Here is an 18,079-nt window from a genome sequence, read left to right on the forward strand (position 1 = left end):
GAAGACTTGCTCGTGGGGCTGGTCTTTCCCTTGTACGCCCCTAATCTCAACATGAGAAGAGTATTCTCTGGCTGCACTGCTGACACTTTAGCAGGGTCCCCAGAAAAGGAACACACTGAGCAGCCCTGAGCCCAAACCATAGCAAGAACCAAGCTAGACTGCAGGTTGAAGCAGAGCACGCCCAGCCTGCCCGATATTCCATGGACCTGCCAAATCCTAGGTGCCTCCAAGGTGAACGAGGAAGAATAAATGATCCTAGCTTTAAGCTGCTGGTTTTGGGGGGGGGGGGGTGGTTTGTTATGCAGCATTATTGTAGCAGTTGCTAGCTGAGACGGACAGCAGATAGGTTTACTCTTGCCTGACAACTCTGTTCAGTTGGTAGAGACTGAGAAGGAGGCTCCGCTGAGTGGAGGGTTGTGAGACCAGTTTGGGCTCAGAGTGAAAGAATTCTGGAATTGATTAGTGATGTCTGCCATAGGAGTAGCAGTGGCTCACGTGTCACATGTCTACCGTCTCGGGTCTAAAGCCTCTCCTGGTGACTTACACTGTTTCCCACGGACGGGGCAGGATGCAGGAATGTGGCCTATTGAAAAGCACTTGTGTGAGGCAGGTAGGAGTAGATGACACATTCTGGTGTTTGTGTATTCATCTTTCGGGCTATCGCTAGCACACAAGGGCACCATAGCGCATACAGCCTCTTAGAAAAATGCACTCCTTCCGGACAGACGCAGCCCCAAGGGTGCCAACTTGGTGACCAATAAGCCCTCTTGGGGGATGGGGGAGAGAGGTGTCTCTTCTTCCAGGTAGCTATGCCCCATGCTGGGATACATAGCTTAGCAAGCATAGCATGGGCTGGATTTCAGCCCCCATGCGTTCCTCTGGCTGAGCACCTTTGTCTCGTGTACAAATTGTACCAGTGTACGTGATAGGCTGACCAGTACCGAGATGGGAATAAAAGGAAAAGGAAAGAAGATGAAAAAAGAGAAAAGTCTGCCCTTCTCTGATGTCAGTTCTGCCCAACTCCTGTGCTTTGGAGTTTTGAATGAGTCATCCTAGCACTATGTGACCTCGGATTTCAGGCCCACACTGCTTGTATATACTGAGTCGTCAGAAGAATAGTTTAATTGAAATGGATAAGCCTACTACCGGACAGACATGTTCTATTCCAAAAGAGGAAACTTCTCTCCCACTGAATCACTAACCTGCAAATGTTGCAAAGTTCTAGGCTGAGGACCAGCTCTCTGAAATCTTTTGCCCACTCCTGCGTGTCAGGTGCCTTGGAAAAGAAAACACCGTAGGGAAAAAGGATCCCCTTCTGCAAGGTAACTGAAAACCCGAGTAACGACTGACCCTGGGAATTAGGTTGCTCGGGTTTGAAGAGCCAAATAAAAAGGAGTCACATCTGGTTCCATTTTTCTTGTGAAATTATCTCACACTGACCAAGTAGGTCCTTTCCTGAGCATATAAATACAGAAGACACACACATGGTTGTTATCAAACAGTATTGTGCAAAATTAAATTGGCTACTTTATGGTGAAATGGAGAAGGATGGCGGGCATTTCAAACACATGAGTTTCTCTTCGTTGAGTCTGGAAGCAATCACTCATAAAGACAGCTACTTTATCTCCTTGAGTATGGACCATTCTAGAAGGGACATCAGGTTGGGTTAAAACCAGTGACACGGCCAAACCTGCAATGGAGCCAAGGCACACCGAGCCCTGATTGCTCGATTATTTGAGGGAAGATAGTCTGAGTTAATGACAGAAATCACCCCCACTCTATGTCCCAAACTGGTCTTTTGGACAAGGTCTCTAATGTGCTGGCCATATGTGAACTAAGGGCCAGAGGGAATGGACTTACTGGGATTTTCCAATTATCATTTGGTCCCAGAGACATGCTGCATTGTTGCTACCTGGCTCTCATCTCCAGATTGTTCCAGGGAATGCACAATAGACAGGCAGCAGCAATCAAAGAAAGACTTCAAGCCCTAGCTGTGGTGAGCCTTGAAATTACTCCATATTGAACCAGAAGAAGAGAATATTAAAGGGGGAGCTGATATTCCCAGCCGGGTATTTCATTGAGACTCTCATTGCTCAGCAGTCGTTCCAAAAGATCGTGAATCACACCCCCCCCCCCCGCCCCCGGTGGAGTTTCCCACAGTTCCTGTGTGAACAAAAGGATGGTGGTGGGCGGTGGGGGAAAGAGTGAGACAATGAACTGTAAAGCAATAAAAGTTACGAGGTCGGGAGAGGGAGAGAGCCCATGAAATTGTTCTCCCTACCACCCTGCCTTGGTATTCCCAGATGTTCTTATTTTTAGAGGCTGGGTTGAAGGGTAAGAAGTTTGAGCTAAATTGGGATCCATGAATGGTGTGTAAGTGGGCCAAAATGAAAGATCACTGTGAATTGTCTTAGGGAGGAGAGCGGAGTCCTTGTCCAGAATTCCCTTCTCTTTAACCTTCCTGTTTCCAAACTTACTGTACTGGTGAGATCTTGTTATAGGGCAAACCACGCACCCCAACTCTCACACAATCAGACAGACCCAGGCCCTTGCTAACTGTCTCCTGAAGCCTTGTTCAAGGAGGATTACAGCCAAGCCAGTAGCCTCTAAGAGTATGGGAGTCAGAGCTTGAATTCCATTCTTGGGAAGATATTTCTGTCATATACATCCTGCGGCACGTTCGGGAAGACCGTATCCAACAGGGAAAAGAATTGGAGAGGAGGATCTTTTCTTCTGTCCCTGCCCAGAGGATGAAGATGGCCAAATAGGGCCCTCCCTTGAAATAAAAAGCAAAAAATAGAAGTGTGTCATTTAAGCTCTGGGGGAATCATAACGTGGCCCACTCTCTCGTACTCGAAAGTTGGAAGACACGGAAAAAAATTGATTTACTATAGTTCAGACTTCTCTGAATAAAAGAAGGTGGGGCATCTGAGAGGAGAAAGTTGTTATTTTTTTTAAACGTTTATTTATTTTGGAGAGAAAAAGAGAGAAAGATCGTGAGTAGGGGAGAGGGAGAGAGACAGAATCCAAGGCAGGCTCCAGGCTCTGAACTGTCAGCAGAGAACCTGACCCTGGGGCCTCAAACTCGTGAACTATGGGATCATGACCTGACCGAAGGTGAACACCTAACCGACCGAGCCACCCAGGTGCCCCGGGAGGAAACTGTTCTAAGGGATGGGGTTTTCCACCTCCAGCGACAAGGGGTAGGAGTGGCGGTGGGAACAGCTGTGGGTCTTGTTAGGCAAAGCGATGTGAACTTGAAAGCTCACAGTGCCACTCTCCTATTATTCTGGGTTGGGGTGGTTTGAAAATGAGGGGCTTGGGGCGCCTGGGTGGCTCAGTCAGTTAAGCGGCCGACTTCGGCTCAGGTCACGATCCCGCGGTCCGTGAGTTCGAGCCCCGCGTCGGGCTCTGTGCTGACTGCTCAGAGCCTGGAGCCTGTTTCAGATTCCGTGTCTCCCTCTCTCTGACCCTCCCCCGTTCATGCTCTGTCTCTGTCTCAAAAATAAATAAACGTTAAAAAAAAAAAAATCAGTGGCTAAAGAAGAAACCGTAGAGCAGTGTGCAGTCAGCTGACATGAGCCTATGCCTTTTAGTCCCCAGTGGTCCACAGACAAACATCATCCAGCCCGGAAGCCCCGGACTTCACCTATCCCCCAGGCAAGTTGCCTTCTAGTGGGCCCAGAAGCCCTGGCCTACTTGTGATCATCAAGTGCCCTCACCTTCCACATCCTATTTTAGGGCTGGCCCTGAGATTCCTTGCACATGCGTTCTCCCATCTGGGGAAAAAAGAAAAAAGAAAAAAAAGGAAATGACAGCACAGGGTTTGCTTTTCTTTGGAAATTAACGCTTAAACGTGCGCTATTTTTCGAAAGCTGGCAGCTAGTCCCAATGCAGAGAAGGGGTGGGTGGGGGGGACATCCCGTAGGTTCTAGCCGAAAGGGAACAGGCCGGTGGAACAGAGGAAGGGTCAGACAAGAGGGCCCGGAGGTGGGGGTGGGGGGTGGGGGGTGGGGGTGGGAGGGGTGGGTGGTGCGTGGGGCTTGGACCGTCTAGTGCCCGACACCGGCCAGACTCTGGGCACCGGCTCCTGCCCCTGCCCCTCCTTCCCCAACCTTCTCTCCGCGTGGGTGAGACCCGAGTGGGCTCCCCGCGCCGCTCAGCGCGAGGAAGGCAGGAGGCTGTGCCTGACGGCCTTCCGGATGGCCCTGCGAGCTGGACGCTACTCCAGCACGGAGAGGAAATAAAGTCCGGAATACTTCGGCCAGAAAAGTTGCAGGTTATCCCACCTCGTGTCTTCATCCTCTTCTGGGCGCGCATGGGAGCCCGTTCGCTCGGTGGAGCTGCAGGTGTCTAAGGAGGCCTTTGAGTTTTCTGGGCATTTGCGATTCTCTTTCATGTATGCGGTCGAAAAACGGGCAAGGAAATCGAAAATGTAAATCTTGAAGCAAACGCGTGCGTCAGGGAGACGCCAGACTCCCTTCAGAGGAGCAGAGTCTCGTGAGGGACTCCCAGGGAGGAGAAGGCAAGGAGCGTCTTGCCGGGCAGGCAGTGGAGGCCCTTCACCGGAAGAGAAGGCCTTGCCGGAAGGGGCGGGGCTTGCCCCGAGAGCCAATGGGATGCCTGGGTTCTCCCGGGCCAAGATGAAGGATGTTCCCGAAGAGAGGGATGAGGTCCTTTTGCTCCCCGTCTCACATTACCTGACAAACAGTTGATTAGAAGGGTGGGGGAGAATTGCATCTGGGTCTTCTGTCCTCGCAGTCTGGGAACTCGAGTCGCTGAACCTATGAGTTTTCCTTTAGGGACATCACCACGATGAACTGAACCTTCTCTGGAAGAGACTCAGGGAAAACTATGACACTGACCAATTTGTCTTTGTCTCTTCTACTCCTGCCTTCTTCCTTTTTTTTTCTTTTTCTTTCTTTTCTTTTCTTTTCTTTCTTTTTTTTTTTTAAGATTTTACTTTTTAAGTGATCTTCACACCCAACATGGGGCTTGAACTCACAACCCTGAGATCATGAGTCCCATGCTTTAGGAACTGAGCCAGCCAGGGGCCCCTTTTAATAAAATACCTCATACATGTCCAAACAATAACCAAATAGAAAATACAGTGAAAATGAATGGAATGGGGTTGGGGGAGAGGGGGCGCCTGGGTGGCTCAGTAGGTTAAGCATCCAACTTCAGCTCAGGTCATGATCTCATGGTTGGTTCTTCAGTTAGAGCCCCACGTCAGGCTCTGTGCTGACAGCTCAGAGCCTGGAGCCTGCTTCAGATTCTGTCTGTCTGTCTGTCTCTCTCTCTCTCTCTCTCTGCCCTTCCCCTGTGCACACTCTGTCTCTTTTACTCAAAAATAAATAAACATTTAAAAACATTTGGGGGTGGGGTGCGCTTGGGTGGCTGAGTCAGTTAAGCAGCCAACTTTCGCTCAGGTCATGATCTCACAGCTCCTGAGTTTGAGCCCCATATCGGGCTCTGTGCTAACAGCTCAGAGCCTGGAGCCCGCTTTGAATTCTGTGTCTCCCTCTCTCTCTGCCCCTCCCCTGCTCATGCTCTCTCTCTCTCCCCTCTCAAAAATAAACATTAAAAATAAATAAATAAAAACATTTTTTTAAACGCCAGGAACAAATTTAATAAGAACTGTTCAGCACTTACATGAAGAAAGTACTTAGCTTTACTGATAATCATAAATTTAGAGGATGACAAATGGAGAGGCATCCTTTGGTCTTGGATAAACAGATACAATAGTGATAAGCGAACTTTGCTCCCTAAATTATTTTGAAAACTTAACCCAACCCTAATTAAAAGCTCAACTAGAGTTTTGGGTAGAATAATTCTAAAATTCATCAGGAAAACAGAAAGGTAAAAATAACCAGGAAATTCTTTAAAAGGGAAAACAAGAAGGTAAATAGTCTTTCAAGTAATAAATCATGTTCTGAAATTATAGTGATTTAAATGCTGTCGTACAATGAAAAGAACAAATTGGAGGTCCCAGAAATATACACATGTAAATCTCAGAATTCAGTATATGATAAAGGGCATTTTCAAGAAAATGGGGAAAAGATAATTTATTGAATGCTATGGGGACAACTGGCTAGCCATTTGGAAAAAAAAAAAAATGCCATCATTCTGCCAAACAAATTCCAGATGCTTTAAATGTAAAAACTAAAACCATAAAAGTACTAGGAGAAAGCAAGGGTGAAAATGTGTATAATTTTTGGACGGAAACTTCTAGGCATGGCAAAAATGCTATAAACAATAAAGAAAAAGATTGGAACATGTGACAACATAAAAATTAAAAACTTCTGCACAACAAACCCCATAAACAAAGTAAAAAATAAAGCACAAATAGGAAAAATATTTAGGACACATGTCAGAGGGTTAATATCCCTAATCCAGAAAAACCTATTATCAATAGCGAACCAAACGACCCAAGACAACACTACCTGTGTATCAGGCTTCACGGTTGATAAAATCGTTTCAAATTCAGAGTGTCGGTCAAAACGATATTTGGGACATGCTTACACTAACAAAAGCGTCTGTTGTTTTTCTGAAATGCAAAGTTCATTGGGCATCCTGTGTTTTTTTGCTAAAGCAGGCAACCTTGTTTCAGACACATGAGTTCACTGTGGCCCTGCAGTAACTCAGTGAGGTATGGAAGAGGGGGTCAGGTAGCTTTTCAAACAGGTTTCCTCATCTCTCAAGTAAGATGTGAGAAGGAAATTGGATACGAAATGTATAGAATCTGGTATAGGGCCTGACACATAAAGAGTATTGTTCAATACATGTTGGTTTGGGTTTGCTTTCCTTTATACACACACCCATTTTACAGATGAGAAAACCGAGGTTCAGAAAGGGGAAGTGACTGGCCCAGGTTTACCCCGCTAGTAAGACACAATTGTCCTCACACTCCAGGCCAGACTACCTCATTCTCTGCCCCCCCACCTTACCCCATGTCCACTGCCTTCCCTGAGCCCTCTCATGCCTTGATGTGCCCAGTTCCTGGGTCCTACTGAACTTGATCGTCCTTTCCCTATCCAGGTGTCTGATCTCGGTCCTCTACCCCACCTCTCCATCTGAGAAACTATGCTAGAACAGTGGTTCTCCACCCTGGCTGGCTGTTAGAATCATTTGGGGAGCTTTTTACAAAATCTGAATGCTCGGACCATATCAGACCAATTAAATCAGAACCCTGGGGATAGGACGCAGGAGATTTCAGTGGGCAGCCAAAATTGAGCATCACCGCGATGACGTGAGTATCTCTGGCTGGTCTCGATACTGTGAAACGTTTGCCGATGAGATTTTGCTCAACACTCTCATTTTGTAGATCGGAGCACTGAGACCCCGAAGAATAGAATAACTTGGCTTGGGTGGCCCTCTCTGATTAGGGAGGCAAATTAGAAACTAGAGCCCAGGCTTTCTAATTCCTCATCTGTTGCTTTGTCTGCTGCGGCGTGTTCAGACAATATTGTTTCTTCTCCAAACACATACAACCTTTCTCAGCCACCTTCAGCTACCGAAAGAACAGGACTTGGATTTCAGTAACAGAGTTATTTGCCTATGGACTTCTGCCCACCCCCACCACACAAGTTTTGTTCCATGAATTGAATTCCATCCACCTTGACCCCCATTTCTTCTCTTCTCGAGTCCTCAGCTTGATCCCTGGTGACCATTTCAGGCCTTTCCCTCAAGTGGACACCTCTCCCGGCATTGGTCCCGCAGCATTTCTGATGCATCCCTGCTCCCAAGGACAGCTCCCTCCTCCGTCTGGCAATGCTGTTGCCCTCCAATGGGCCAAGGCTTGTTTTCCTGCTTCAGTTTCCTCTAGACTTCGAGTTCTCCCTCAAAGCTTACCTCGTCTTACCTTTTTTTCCGAGTGCCACAGGGTGAGAAGAACTAAACTGATGAGCTAATTTGCCTTGGGGATATATCATTGTTCATGGCTTAGCCTTAGAATAAGAAAATATTTCTACTTCCTCTTCACGAGCTGTTTTCCTGCTCCGAAAACCCGTTTGGCTTCTGTTTGGGACCTTGTGGTCAGAGATTCTCAATCTGTGGCCCGTGGACCACCAAGAGGGCGTAAAACGCAAAGGGTCCAATGAGCATGGCAGGTAAGTAATCAACCAGGCACGGGAGTTTTGTTTTTGTTTTTGTTTTTGTTTTTAACGTTTATATTTAAGAGAGAGAGAGAGAGAGCACGAGCAGGGGAGGGGCAGAGACAGAGAGGGAGACACAGCATCCGAAGCAGGCTCCAGGCTCGGAGCTGTCAGCACAGAGCCCCACGTGGGGCTCGAACTCACGAACCGCGAGGTCATGACCTGAGGCCAAGTCAGACGCTTAACCGCCTGAGCCACCCAGGCGCCCCTGGAGTTTCTTGATGTGCTAATTAACAAGGACACAGAGCGCTATGTCTCAATGGTAAAATATTCTGAGAACCGTGTTCCATTGCGATTGCTTGTCGTTGTAATCCTTTGTATTTTTGCCTTCTTCGTTTAGAAGCATTTAAATCACTTGAAGGCCGTATTCTGAGAAGGGCCCGTGACACCAAAGCAGCTCAGCACCCTCGTGGCAGCATCCCTGGGTGACGTGCGCACGCGCAGTGGGTCTTTCTGAGCCTTTAAGATACGTGAATGGCCCCTGCGTCACGGGCTGTGTTAGGCCAGGGCTGGTGGAAAGTTGGGCTCTTCTGCAAAGCTTGCTCCAGACCTGTCATCTTTGGGGCGGCTCCACGTTTGAGAGCACAGCTTCCTTCCACAACCTTGACGGGGAATTACGTATTCAAGAAATACAACTGGCAGGCATGAGTCAAAGTTCTTCTGGTATTGAGAAACAGGAATCCATTCACGCGGGCTCAGAGCAGGGCTTTGGCGCGCTGACCCGGGCTTCTCATGAAAACCCAGCACAGCGGGGCCCCTTGGGGAGCAGGAAGCTGCCCAGGACCGAGACACCTTCTTTCTGTGGCTCTCGAGGCCCCCCGATCTCTGCCTCCTTCTGCACGCCCGCCACACTTTGTCTTTTTGGACCGGCCTCCTTCATTATCTCCTGAGATCTGCTCTTCCAAAATTTCAGTTCTGGCTCCTTCTAGTGCCCACTCGAGCCCTGATGCCTCATGGCCGTGCAGCCCAGCTTCTCACAGCTAACTTGCTGTGGGACTTCTAGTGCACGCACGCCTTTGGTTCTCCTCTTCTGGGCTCTTGGGACGACTGCACATCCCTACGCCATGGCAGTCAGGTAGGGCCGGGCGACTGGTCATTGCCAAGGTTTCTCAACAGGGATACTGCTGATGCCCCTACTGAATAATTCTTTGTGGGGGGGGCCTGGTCTGTGTATCGTAGGATATTTAGCAGTATACCTGGCCTTTAGCCAATAGATAAAATTCAAAATTGCCAGGGGGCCAGGGTGGCTCAATCGGTTGAGGGTCCGACTTCGGCTCAGGTCATGATCTCATGATTCGTGAATTTGAGGCCCACACAGGGCTCTGTGCTGTCATTGCAGAGCCCGCTTCCGATCCTCTGTTCCTCACTCTCTCTGCCCCTTACCCTCTCATGCACGCGTTCTCTCTCTCTCTCTCTCTCTCTCTCTCTCTCTCTCAAAAATAAATAAACATTAAAAAAATTTTAAAAATTTCCCTCCACTGAGAACCACCACCCTATAATTTCTGGGACAAATTGAAGCCATTCTCCCCCATTGTGTCCATCTATACTCCTTGTCATAAGACCACTTACCTCCATTTTTGGTTCAGAAATTCAAGTCACGTGTATGGGGAATTTGTTACCTCAGGGATGAGCCCATCACCTGTTTTGGTCTTTATTGTTTCCTCTTTTTCTCTATTACTTAAAAAAAAAAAAAGGAAAATGGAGGACCCCTCCTACCTTTGTGTTCTAGCACCCACTCGAAGCTACCTGTTTGGAGCGGGGTCCGTATGTAGACTCTACTGGGAACTCTGCAGGTGACCAAGAATACACTGGAAATTCAGTGGTTAAGCTGAAAGGAAATCAATGGCTCACCCTCATTCCTCGTGCTCTCCCTTCTCTAAATCAGTGTTTCCTTTAAATGGATAGCAGCAACCAAATTTAGTTTCTCCACGAGCCCTCTCAAGTTTGTCAGAAGTTCAAGTTTGTCAGAAGAGCGTAGGCCCCAGCTTTCCTCCACTTCTTCGTGAGGCCGCTTTCATTGGAAGGGCCTCCTCTCTACTCTGCCTCAAGTGAGAGAGAAGGAGCCGTTTGCCACATGTAAACAGAAGAGGCATCATGTGAAAACAGTCACCCAGCAAACAAGATCCTCAGAGGGCCTCTGGTGTGTGACCAGTTCAAAGTGGCCACTCGCTGACCAGTAATTAGCTTGGTTGAGGGCTGCAGCGCAGACCCAGTGAACTTCAAAAGGCAACTTTTGGGAAGAAGCTTCTTTCCTGGAGGAGATGTGAGGAACCTTTCTTAGAGGTACTGCCCGAGTCTGTCCTGTGATCTTGCACAGTGGAGCTGAAAAGTGGATTAAGGCAGGAAATAACAAGCTATGTGTGCGCCCGCACGCACTCACACGTTCGCGCACAGCTTTGCTCATTTACTTTCTATATTAAAAGGCCTGCTGACCTCTGTGATTTCCTCCCCCTCAAATTCAGAAGCGATGAATAGGAAGCATTCTGACTTTAAATGCGACGGAGAGCTTTGAAAAGATGGAAAATTAGCAACATCTGGGCTGAGGAACCCAAAGAGACCTGAAAGGGAAGGAAATGCCTGAAAGAAGTTTCAGATGTCATTGTGATCCCCGGGGCCAGTGTTTGGATGGATAGGTGGCTTCGTGTGGCTATGAAAGGGGGTCGGGGCCTCCGTGCCCACCCCAGCTTGGCTCCCTGTCTGCATCTTTTGTTTTTCTTCTCTTCTCCGGGATCTGCCAAACAGGAACGAACATTCTTCTGCTTGGGAAATGGTTTCCACTGAGTCTCTTGGACATTCTGACCGATGCCATGGAAATCGAGGAGACCTATTTTCTCAAGCATGTTTCTTTCTCTTTTCTTCAACACGTAACACTGCCAGCCCTTGATCTTTTCCTCAAACCTCCCTCAAAAAGGACGAGATGTAGGCAGTGCAGTCAAGTTTGTTCCCAGATGCCTCTGCTCTGCCTGGGGGAAATGGCAGTCGCTCTCAACTTGTTGTATTAGTGTGAGCTCTGTCGGTAGCAAGGCCAGAACCCAGCTCCAGCCAGCCTGGGCAGAATCATTAAGTTTCGTGTCACAAACCATAGGAATGGTGGAACTGGCTCTAGGTTCGACAGCATCCAGAAATTTGCACACTACCGGTGTTCTCTCACTCTTGAACTTGGCTTCTTGCTTCTATTTCCTTTTACATTTTAGCCTCATTCCTACCTACCTACCGTGCCTGGGCTTTCTCCACACGGCAGGTACAGGTACCCCCGGTGGCTTGGCTTGTTCGCGCACCAATTTCACAACCCCAACAGAAAAGGAGGTATGACCTTTGCCTGCTTAGTAATACAAAAATCAGGGAAGGGCTCTGATTGGGCAGGCTTGAGTCATGAGTCACCCCCGGACCAATCACTGCCACCCAGGAGTTGGGGCTCTCTGATTGGCCAGTCCTAGATGACAGGCCCCTCCCTCTGTCTGGGGCCAGGATGGGCCACCAGAAGCACGCGGCAGGAGGTTGGTGAGCACGTCTCTCAAGGAAGGGACGATTTGGAACCGGGATCAAAGAAAAAGGAATGCTGAGGAGACATGAGGGCAATGTCCATTAAATTGATTGTCCTTTCCCTAACGTATAATTTCCTAGTGTGGCCATAGCAAGTTACCACAAACCAAGAGGCTTAAACCCAGAGAAATTCATTCTCTCATAGTTCTGGAGGCTGAAAATCCAAAATCAAGGTGTTGGCAGGGCCCAGCTCCCTTCCAAAGCTCTAGGGGGAGATTCCTTATCTTGTGCCTTCCAGCTTCTGGTAACTATCAGCGTCTCTTGACTTGTGGCTGCTTGCTCCCAACTCTGCCTACGTCTTTACGTGACCTGCCCTCGTGTCTGGGTCTCCTCTTCCTACGAGGACACTTGTGGCTGGATTTAGGGCCCGCCTGGATAATCCAGATCAAGATCCTTTACTTAACTGCATCTACAAAGACCCTTTTTCCAAATAAGGTCACACTCACAGGTTCCAGGGATTGAGACATGGACATGTCTTTTGGGGGTAGGGGGGTGGCCTTTCAACCCATTACGCCCAGTGGGAGGTGCCCTCTCAAGGTGGCAGGGATGGCCGCTTTGCCACCCACACACCATTTCCGACAGGTGTCCAAAGCTCAGCCTAAACTTGCCAAGCCCCCAGTCAGGTTTCCGGGATGATGCCAGCACGCCCTGGGAGGACGTAGATTGGGGACCTCAACCTAGCCTTGTTCCATATTAGCTTTCTGTGGCACCTCTGCTCTCACTCTCCCGGCCTATCTTCCTCTCTACAGGAAAACACCTGCCTCTCTACAGGTCTATAAGGCAGTGAAGATCCTCTCCTGGCTCTCTTTCTTAGCTGGGTGACTTTGGGTCAATAATTTAAACTCTCTCCTCTGTCAAATGGGGATAGTAAAAGTAGCTACCTCAGAGGGTGGCTCAAGGGTTCAAATACATTCATGTAGAGTATGATCGTGTACATGTACAGCAATCTCCCCGCACCAAGTAAACACTCCATGAAGTTAGCTATCATTGTAAGATACAGGCAGATCCCATTTTTAAAGTTCCTTTATTCTCTAGATTTTTTTCTGGCTGCGTTTTTCTTTTCTTCTAGGTTTTCTCTTTCCAAGATCTGCTTGATTTAGTAGAGAGACTCAAGGACTCTGGTGTGGACCGGAATCACCCGGAGGAAACTTACAAGTGCATATGGCTGGGCCCCACCCTGGAAAATTTGATTCCATGGGTCTGGTACCCCAGATCCTACACCTCTTTGATTTTGACAAGTGCCCACATTGTTCCGATGTAACTAGACGTTGAGACCCCTGGTCCTGGGAGAGATGCAGGTGAAGAGGTTCTCGTCCCATGATTCTTCGATTTACCAAACAGTTGTGGGCAGGTGACCTGACCTCAGTTTCTTCAGTATCCCTTTATTTTTTTTTAATGTGTATTTATTTTCGAGAGAGAGAAAGAGACAGAGCATGAGTGGGAGAGGGGCAGACAGAGAGAAAGACACAGAATCCGAAGCAGGCTCCAGGCTCTGAGCTGTCAGCACAGAGCCCGACACGGGGCTCAAACTCAAAAACCGTGAGATCATGACCTGAGTTGGACGCTTAATCGACTGAGTCACCCAGGTGCCTTTCAGTATCCCTTTAAAAGGGGAATAACTGGGGCGCCTGGGTGGCTCAGTCGGTTCAGCGTCTGACTTCAGCTCAGGTCATGATCTCGCAGTCCGTGAGTTCGAGCCCCGCATCGGGGTCTGTCCCGATCGCTCAGAGCCTGGAGCCTGTTTCGAATTCTGTGTCTCCCTCTCTCTCTGACCCTCCCCCATTCATGATCTGTCTCTCTCTGTCTCAAAAATAAATAAACGTAAAAAAAAAAAAAAAAAAAAAGACTGCAGAGATTAAATCTCCAGTTAAAAAAAAAAATAAACAAAAAAAAATAAAATAAAATAAAACGGGAATAACAATACTTTTCAGCCAGGGTCAAATAAGAGGGTGCTCACAGTATCTAAAATATCATACGAAAGAATGGAGGGATGATAGGAACCAATATTTATGATGTAGTAAGTTTCTGGAAACTTACACTTGTTCAGAGAGCTTTTAAGTTGGGGTCCAGCTTCCATTATACAGATGAACAAACTGAGGCTCGTGGGATATCAGGAGGCTCAAATGAGTTAATATCAATAAAGAATATGGTAAGCAGGGGCGCCTGGATGGCTCAGTCGGTTAAGCATCCGACTTCAGCTCAGGTCATGATCTCATGGCTCGTGAGTTCGAGCCCCGCATCAGGCTCTGTGCTGACAGCCCGGAGCCTGGAGCCTGCTTCGGATTCTGTGTCTCCCTCTCTTTCTCTGCCCCTCCCCCACCCCTGCTCTGTCTCTCTCCTCAAATTTAAATAAACATTCAACAAATTAAAAAAAAAAAAATGAACATGGTGAGCGGTTTCACCTTCATTCTAACCCTTGGCCTTTTCTGCCCCGTTGCAGCTACCTTCATGCAAAGGTGGCTTCGTGTGCGGGAGTGACACATTCAGCCCTCCTTGCCCCGCCTTTTCTCTGATGGAAAATAGGGAGTCTCAAGACCAGCCTCTGGCTGGTGCTAAGGACTTCCCATCCCTGGTTTACAGGTTCGTTCAAAGATTCAAGTGTCTCAAAGCACGGGGCTCAAAATCCATGAAGCAAACCCTTGCTGACAGAACTCTCTTCAGGTGGTCAGAGGGTTTCACCCCCTTTCTGTGGCCAGCAATCTGGGCAGAAAGGCACCCGAGAGAACCAGGGCATGGCGCGTGCCCTCAGAGCCGGCCGCCAAGGGGTGGAGCCGGTCGAGGGACGGTGGGCAAGAGCAGGGCCAGGCAGCTTGAGGGAACAGAGTGGTTTTCTTAAAAGAAGAGAGAATCCAGCTCCGTATGGCAAAGTCTGGTTTCCTTTGAGTGTGTGCTCCTCCCCCACCCCATTCCCCCTGCACCTGACTTAGAGGTCATTACTAGAGGTGGACGGAGCGCTGGGGTGCCACTCCCCCCTTCCTGGCACACCTCTCTGGCCTCCTGGCCTCCCGAGCCGGATGTTTGCCCTCCGTGTGGGCTGCGGGCCTGGCTGCCTCGCGCCTTGTCCACCCTTGAAATTCCTGCCTTGCCCCCAGCTCGGAGCTGCTACACGATCTGCACGTGAGTGTGAACATGAGCGGGTGCGTGCGTGCGTGTGACTGACGGATGGTAACCCAGCCAAAGCCTTTCAAGAGCGGCTTTACTGAGACAAAGTTCCCACACCACACAATGCGCTCGTGTAAAGGGTGCGATTCGGTATTTTCTGTGTGCCCCACCGAGTTGCATGACCGTCACCACAACCTGAGAGCATTTTCATCACCCCCAAAAGCAACCTCGTGCCCTTGAGCTATCGGCCCCCTGAGCCCCGCTCCGGCGCTCAGCCCCTGGCAACCACGAATCTATTTTCCGTCTCCACAGATTTCCCTGTTCTCAACATTTCGTGTGAATGGACTCGCATAGGATACGGTCTTTTCACTTAGCATCACGGTTTCCAAGTTCACGCAGGCCAGTGGCTCCTGCTAGCGCTCTGCTCCTTTTTATTGCCGAATAATATTCCACTGTGGTCGATGAGTCAGGCCTTGTCCATTCACTCACCAGTCGGTGGATGCTGAGGTTGTTTCCACCTTATGGCTCTTATGAATAAAGATGCTGTAAACGTTTATGTACGAGGTTTTATGCGAACGTATGTTTTCAATTCTCTTAGGTCTATCCCTAGGAGTGGAATTGCTAGGTCATACGGTGGCTCTGTGTTTAAAGTAGCTGAAGCTTTGTAATGTGTTAAAGACACCCAGATCAGAGCTGGAGAGAGGCACTGGAGGTGAAAGCCCCGAGCTGCACCTGAGCCGTCTCAAGAGAGATTTATTTTTGGGCTGCGGGTATTTTATACCCAGCAAGCAGCAAGGGGAGGGGGAGACCGGGAGCCAGAGACATGCTGACGCGCTTGCTCAGGCTTCAAACGAGAGCAGGGTGCCTGGACCAGTCTGTTTTCTCACCATTTAGCTGAGTTGGGAGATAATGAGATTTGGCTTTTCCCATAAGAGCCTGACTCTACAGGGACGGGAGAGAATGGGAAGCTCTTTAAGGAAGCCATGGAGGAGCCCCAGAGCGGGGGTGGCCTGCCCTGGGGACAGTGTAGGAACCCGCCCTCTGTCGGGGAAGGATCCCCTCCAGGGACTCCCTGCACGAAGCCCGCTGCTTCTGAGAGCGTAGTGGCTCTAAAATTTTTAGTACGTATTTATTTTTAGCATACAGTGACTATATATATATATATATATATATATATATATATATATATATTATAGTACATTTGGAAATGAAGACCAGATGAGAAAAAAATCAGACTTGGTCCCACCGACCAAAGATGGGCATTGTTAGTAGATAGGCATTCCATTCCATTCTTCGGGGTTTTTTTTTTTTTTTTTTGTCTGCTTAACGCATCGGTTGTTGGCTTTCCCCCCTCTTCAGGGAAAAAGACTTCACTGCTTATTATCCCCTTCCCAATTGTCCATATGGAAGGAACTTGAGGGCATCACTCTGGTGGAAGGAAAGGCTGCAGGGTAGGAAAGAAGCCTCTTGGCAAAACAATATTTGTGTCAACTCAGCACTGTGCTAACTGGGGTGGCTTTGGGGAACAGCCACTGGAAATTGGGGGGATGTCAACTTCACACTCACCATCAAAGGGGCTCCGGAAATGCCAGGCCCACACTGCCACAATCTGCCGACCAGCGGCTGGCAGCTCGCTCTGCCCCGGGTACTCTCAGCCCCGTAGCCCAGCCGTCCCGGCCGAGCGGTGCTCCTGGCTCGCTGCCCCCGGTGTGGGGTGCCTCCCAGATCTTGCTCTAGAACCAGAGAAGATCAGTGAGCAGTTCATTCTTCGCTGCAGCCTCTGCAGAGCTTACCTGCGCCAGGGCCGATGAGCATACGGCCCTTGTGGCTACTTGGTGTGACCTAACATCAGAAGCCGGAAAAGGAAGGAGCCACAGGTAGAGCTCCAGGACACAACATACTGGTTTCTTTCTGAATAGGGGTTTTTTCAAGCCCCTTCTAACCCCGAAGCTCTGGCCACTCTGCCTAGACTGAGCAGAGAGGACACAGATCAAGCACGATGTACCACAAGGTCCACCAGTCACTCCTGATGACGGGAGGAGCTGTCGCGGAACCGTGTGGCCATCAGGCCCAGGTGACAGCGTTCTGCTTCTCTTAATCGTGGTGGTGCTGCAGCACCAACACCTTTTGACTTCTCTCATTGGATTAGGTCTCCCCAGCCGGCCCCACAACCCGCACAAATGACCAGGGGTGTTCCCGAGGTCCCACGTCAGTCATCGGAGCCTGGTATGTTCGCCCTTCTCCTTTACCTCCTGTCCCAGCTCACCCTCTTTCCCAGACCCGCCCCTCCGGTCCACGAGGACCCCCCGTCCCTCCTCAGAGCACGGCCGCGGCTGCAAAGGCCACACAGACACCAAGGATCGCCTGGTCACCCTGGCAGGGCGGAGGAAAGGAGAGAAATGGGGAGAAAGGGTTTTGGATCCCCAGCACCAGCGGGCCTGGGACCAGACAGCTTTGCTGCTCCCTCCCCATATGACCTTGGGAAGTTCCTCCCCCCCCGCCCCCCTCCTGGGCTTACTTTCCTTGTGGGGGGTGGGACACGACCACACCGGAAGCCCCTTTCGGCTCTCACAGTCCGTGACCGGAAGTGGGAAGTACAATAGGCCCAAGCACCGGAAGTGTTTCTGAACAAGCAACAGGATGGAGAAACCCTGGAGAGAGGAGTCAGGAGTTCCACGTGCTCTGTCAGCCAGTGACTGGTAATGACCTTGGACAAGCCTGCACCTCACTTCATTTGTCCCTAAAGGAGAAATAAAAATACGCATCTACGTTCTTCTCGGGTTAGTGGCAAAAGTCATGAGACGGCAGATGGGAAAATGTAAAATTTAAAAGCAAAGAATGTGAAGGTATTCAGCGGCGCTGAGTCTGCAGGTTGGGGTGGGGGCAGGGGGCAAGGAGTGCCTTCAGGTCACTGTACCTGCCCCAAGGGCCCGGGAGCACAGGCTGTTATGAACCAGATGCCCGGATGTCCTGGTGTTTTACAGGCAGCTGTGAGGCCCAGGCAGGGCGGGGGGGGGGGGGGGGACAGAGCCACCTCCTAACCGTAGGGGAGCGGCCTCTGCAGTCAGTGTGCAACCCCGGTGGGGGGCTCTGGGAAGAATGGCAAACGTGAGGGGCAGGATGTGACATTGGTCTTCGGCCCAGTCTAGAGAAGGGTGGTAAGAAACAAAATGGTGTATCCTAGAGTTGGTGACACCAGGAGTATTCTAAGAAATCACAGGAGAAAACTAGGCCACCTGTCAGGCTCTTTTTGAAGAGCTGTAACACTCAAGAAGGGACAT

The 18,079-nt window shown here is 49.5% G+C and overlaps 1 long non-coding RNA gene across 2 annotated transcripts; it reads right to left on the reverse strand.

Annotated features, from left to right (window-relative positions):
* Positions 1–1,401: 1,401 nt before the first annotated feature.
* Positions 1,402–17,538, reverse strand: LOC125927379 (uncharacterized). Of its 2 annotated transcripts, XR_007459319.1 has the most exons (4): positions 17,317–17,538; positions 16,365–16,531; positions 3,723–3,779; positions 1,402–2,776 (listed from the first exon to the last, which is right to left on the reverse strand). It is a non-coding gene; the product is annotated as an uncharacterized LOC125927379 (long non-coding RNA). The 2 variants fall into 2 exon arrangements; XR_007459320.1 differs by lacking the exon at positions 3,723–3,779.
* Positions 17,539–18,079: the final 541 nt, after the last annotated feature.

The sequence above is a fragment of the Panthera uncia genome, chromosome E1 (assembly GCF_023721935.1).
Source record: "Panthera uncia isolate 11264 chromosome E1, Puncia_PCG_1.0, whole genome shotgun sequence".
Lineage (NCBI taxonomy): Eukaryota > Metazoa > Chordata > Mammalia > Carnivora > Felidae > Panthera > Panthera uncia.